General features: G+C 34.8%; 1 non-coding gene across 1 annotated transcript; it reads right to left on the bottom strand.

The window, feature by feature from the left end:
• Positions 1–1,087: 1,087 nt before the first annotated feature.
• Positions 1,088–1,159, bottom strand: TRNAC-GCA. Its single transcript has one exon. It is a non-coding gene; the product is annotated as a tRNA-Cys (tRNA).
• Between the last annotated feature and the right edge of the window lie 4,334 nt (positions 1,160–5,493).

The raw sequence follows: 5,493 nt of genomic DNA, 5'->3' as shown, positions 1-5,493 counted from the left end.
ATGATAGAGAGGAAAGGAAGAGGAGAGAATAAAGAAACTTCAAACTAAATGAATCTTTATATATTCAAATGATTGGAAAGTTAGAATTGTACTTTGTGAAGAATATTTTAAGTACTGTGAGTACATATTGAATATGAAAATAGATTAATTTAAATAAGCAAATATTAGTTGATCATGTATTACATATCTGGACTTCCAATAGGTGCTTTACATTATGGTAAATATAAGTTGAATTATACATGCCCTCTGATCTTGGAACATAAACATCAAAGATGAACAAAAATAATAAGGTAGGGAGTGATACATGCTATTGAACAAAGTTTTCAAACTATGTATTATTTTTCATGTGAAAAAGAGGAAGAATAGTTTACCCAAGGCTGGAGGAACCACAGAGAATTTCTTTCAGGAGGCAGAATTTGAGAGAGTTTGCAAAATGGGTAGACCTTAGTTGATACATATGGTAGGGAGTAATAATCCATATAGAGAAATGTGTGATTAAAAATATAAAGACAAATTTTTACCTGTGTTTCTGGATCTCTGTAAAGTCTATATAAGTCAAATGCATATAAAAAGGAGGAGTGGGAAAGAAACCATATTAGAAAAAAACAGTTTGTGTCAAAATTATAGAAGTCCTATTTTGATAAGAAACAGGAAAAAATAAATTTTCTAGGCATAGGAACCATTGAAAACTGAATTAGAGTGCCATGGAAAGAGGTATGTCTAGGGGGAGGATATACCTAGTAGTTACTGCAATGATTATGCCATGCATAACAATATTTTATTAATCAAGGCTATAAAATATCTTATATTCAAAATGATTAGTTCTGAAATCCATAAAGATGTATTTTGAATTATTTTACTTAAATGTCAGAGCATACATGGTTTTGCTACCTTTTTGGTTTATGTTGTTCCTCGCTATCAATCACATTGATATACATATATATAGGAAAGAAAGTGAAAGTGAAGTCGCTCAGTCATGTCCGACTCTTTGCAACCCCATGGACTGTATTCTATCAGGCTCCTCTGTCCATGGGATTTTCCAGGCAAGAGTGCTGGAGTGGACTGCCATTTCCTTCTCTAGGGGATCTTCCCGACCCAGGAATCGAACCTGGGTCTCCTGCATTGCAGGCAGACGCTTTACCGTCTGAGCCACCAGGGAAGCTTGTACATATATATATCCTATATAGTATATCTATAACTATATGTTATGCAACTCTTAGTAGCACTAGTTGTTAAGAATCCATCTGCCAATGCAAGAGACACAAGAGATGCAGATTCAACCCCTGGGTAGGGAAGAACCCCTGGAGTAGGGAAAGGCAATCCACTCCAATATTTGTGCCTCGAAGATTCCATGAGCAGAGGAACCTGGTGGGCTACAGTCCATGCATAGTCAGACATGACTGAGCACCTGAGCATATACATACACACATCTATGATATAAGTATAGATATACAGATCTTTATTCACCTTTAACCCAGTCACAGTGTTTTGAGGAAACTCTAACCACATGGAGATGACATGTGCATTTTCTCTCTGACAGCTACAGCTAGATCCCTTGATAACATCAACTTTAAGATTTATAGGTCAATGAGCATCCAGATCATTTAATCACCCAGGTTTGAGATTTCTCAGGTGAGGCCTCAGACACATTGGAGCAGAGAGAAACCATCTCTGATGTACCTCTGTCTGAAATCCTTACTGTGTCAGCACTGATTATGGTGTTCTAGTTTGGCTAAAAGGGGATGACCGAGGATGAGATGGCTGGAAGGTATCACTGACTTGATGGACGCGAGTCTAAGTGAACTCCGGGGGGTTGGTGATGGGCAGGGAGGCCTGGTGTGCTGCGATTCATGGGGTCACAAAGAGTCGGACACGACTGAGCAACTGAACTGAACTGAACTGATTCATTGGCTTGTTTAAGAATTATTTATGTTTATTGAAATTTTTCCTGCCTAATCCATCATATTTTAAGAAAGATTTATTTTTAAATCTCTCAGTATTATGTGGATTTTACTATCTATACTTGCGGTTGTAAGAGACCTGTGTATGTGGAAAATTTGTTACTAAGGATTTATGTTGTAGAAATTATCATGTCTTCTGATGAAATAAGCCACTATCATTAGATAACTGCCCTCTTTATCACTGGTAATGTTGTATAACATTTTGTCTGAAATTAATGTGACCATTCCAGCATGCTTTCTATTATAATTGCTTGGTATTTTTCCCACTCTTTCACTCCTTCAGTTTACTTACATTTTAATTCAGTTGTTTGTAAGCAATATCTAGTTGTATTTAATATTTCATCCAATGTAACATTTTCTTTGGATTATATTCCTTATTTTCATTTATCGTTACTACTGATATACTTGGATTAATTTCTAAAACCTTATTTGGTTATGCTTATCTTACCCTTTTCCCTTTGTTTTTCTATTTTTGAATAGATACTTTTATTTCATTTTTCCCTTCAACTAATTTTTAATACGTTTACTGGTTTTGTTATTTCCTCTTGCACCACTGAACTTCCATCTGGGATAGTTATTCTTCTACTTATCTTAGGAATTTTCCTAGAGACAATTTATTACTTACAAACTGCTTTCTATATTTGGAAGTTGTTTTATTTTTTTAATATTACTCTTATTCTTGAAATATTTTCTCAGGATGTGTACTTGATGGGACACATTATTCTGTTCTCAATACTGTGAAGATATTTCCCACTGTCCTCAGGCTTCTGTTGCTGTTGAAAAATTATTGGAAAGTCAGGGATTGAATAATGGTTGGTCTTTGGAAAATAGCCTACCTACTTTTTCTCATCAGCTAACTCAAAGTCACCTTGCTATCTCTGATATCCTGATGAACCATCATACCAATACTACACTCAGTCATTTTTTTTTTATGAGACAAATACACCTGAATAATTTGAAAATACTCTAATAGAACTCTTGTTATTTGAAGGCTAAAACTTAATTTGAAAATGTAGGTTGTTGTTCAGTCACTCAGTTGTGTCTGACTCTTTGTGACCCCATGGACAGCAAGCACACCAGGCTTCCCTGTCCTTCACCATTTCCCAGAGCTTGCTCAAACTCATGTCCATTCAGTTGGTGATGCCACCCAACCATCTTATCTTCTGTCATCCACTTCTCTTCATGCCTTCAATCTTTCCCAGCATCGGGGTCTTTCCTTGTAAGTAGGCTCTTTGCATCAGGTGGCCAAAGAATTAGACCTTCAGCTTTAACATCAGTCCTTATAATGAATATTCAGGATTGATTTCCTTTAAGATTGCCTGACAATGTATATATAGTGTTTTAGAATTCAGGTGAATTTTTTCATATGATAGATTTGAGTGAATGACATTGGCTCTGTCTTTTAAGCTCCTCCCTAAAATAATGGAGAAATCTTTGGCAATTTTTTATATTTGGGATGTTTTAAGTGTATGACTTGTTTGAGGACTGGATTTTTCAGTCTAATTTTTGTTTTACAAGTAAGATTTATTTTACCTCTTTATAATGAAAAGATGATATTTTTCTGTTTATGAAGTACCATTTACAGTCACTTTCCAACTACAGGAATATCCACTGTCAACACTGCATTTTAAAAAAATGCAAGAACTTCAACAATCTTCACATAGAGCTCTCTGATGAAATATTAACTGCTGTTTGTATAGTGCTAATAAGATATTTTTGTATAAGTCATTTTGTTTGATCCTTTAGGAAACCTATGCTTTGTGTATTACTCTTGCCATCACTTTTTCCATAGCACAGGAAAAGGTTAGTAAGATTAAATGCTTTCTTAAAGTGTATAAAAATAGTACAAAATTGACACAATCCTTCTAACTTCAAAACTGATGCTTTTATCAGCACATTTTAACATTATTCTCCTAAAAATGTGGAAGCAAATTTCTCCCTGTATTTGATACTTGTGAATACTTTGGGAACCTACAAATTATCCTGAGATATCCTTATTTGAGATTACACTTGACAGAAAGCCACAGTGACATGAATGGATATTGTTGCCATTTGAATAATAAACATTTAATATAAAATGGTATGTCTTGGTGAAGGGGTTAATGGCTTAATATTTTGAAACTATTTTTCTACCTGCAAAAATCCATAATTTGTGCATTGTTTCTTCAGTGAAAAGATAAATCTCTCTATATATATATATATTTAATTAATCAATATCCCATCATCCAGGCATAGAGATTCATCCAAGTAACAAGTGTTTATTGAGTATATGTTATGTGCTAAAAATGGGAGGCATAGCAATAAACAAGACAGATAACATGCAATTATTTTGTGGGTTAGAAAGTTTTAAAAAGTCAATAACATTTCAAATGATAATAAGGATATTAATGGCTACTGGTCTGCCCCACTCTATTAAATTTCACAGAAAAAGTTTTATTTTCATGAATGTTTTTGGCACCTTGCTTTAATTGTCACTACTCGATGTGAAGGTGGAAAGTATCACAGTTTCTTATTCTTATCTACTTTAGGAATTAACCTACTTCCTAAAGTATGTGCTTTATGTTGTCTTCTAAGTAGGCTAAATTTTTCATGAGATATTTCAATATTCACTTGTGATGGATGAATGTTTTGCCTTTAATTTTCTTCCCCTTCAAAAGGATGTGTTAAAGTCCTTACCTCAGTACCTCAGAATGTAACATTATTTGGAAATGGGGTTTTTGTAGAGAAAATCAAGTTAAAATGCTGTCATTATGGTGGGCTCCACTACCATATGACTGGTGTCATTAAAGAAGGAGACATGTGGGTACTAAGACAGACACACATATAGGAAAGGCAACGTAAAGACCCAGGGAAAATACCAAGTGAAGATGGAAGGTTGGAAGGCTACTCTTCAAGGCAAGAATCCCTGGTGCTGCAAGAGCTAGGACAGAGGCAGGGAACTGATCATTCCCAACAGCTTTCAGAGAGCCTGCAGTTCTGTCAACACATTGCTCTCAAGACTTCTGGCCTCTTGAACTGTGGAACAATAAACTTCTGTTTTAAACCAGTTTGTGGGACTTCGTTATGGTAGCCCTAGGAAACTAATCTAGTGAGTAAACTGTCCACATTATGAAATTTAGCAAAAAAAAAAAAGAGAGAGAGAGAGAGAGAGATTCAAAAAAATAAAAAAAGAAATACACTTACTTTCAAATAAAAGGTGAGATTTCCAGCATACTAGAAGGGAAAGAAAAGTATTACAGGTAGCACATGATGGTCTTTAATCAAGTGGGAGAAATGCCTCATCATGGGGTTGTGGCTTTCTCTTACACATGTTTGGCTAAAACTGGAAAGCTAGTGGGACTGAAAAACCACAGAGTGGCCTTAAAAATGATTTATTTATTTTACTGGCTAGGCCTGAATTTCAGAGTCATCAAGAGACTCCTATAACTAAGACTGAAAAAACAGAGTAACATATGAGGAGGATAAATTCCAGTTGTTTTTTTTAATTTTATTTAACTTTAATAGAGAAGATTTAAAGGATGTTGTTTAGACT

This window comes from Oryx dammah, unplaced genomic scaffold (assembly GCF_014754425.2).
Source record: "Oryx dammah isolate SB20612 unplaced genomic scaffold, SCBI_Odam_1.1 HiC_scaffold_3, whole genome shotgun sequence".
In the NCBI taxonomy this organism is placed as follows: domain Eukaryota; kingdom Metazoa; phylum Chordata; class Mammalia; order Artiodactyla; family Bovidae; genus Oryx; species Oryx dammah.
This window is presented reverse-complemented; position numbering and strand designations above follow the sequence as displayed.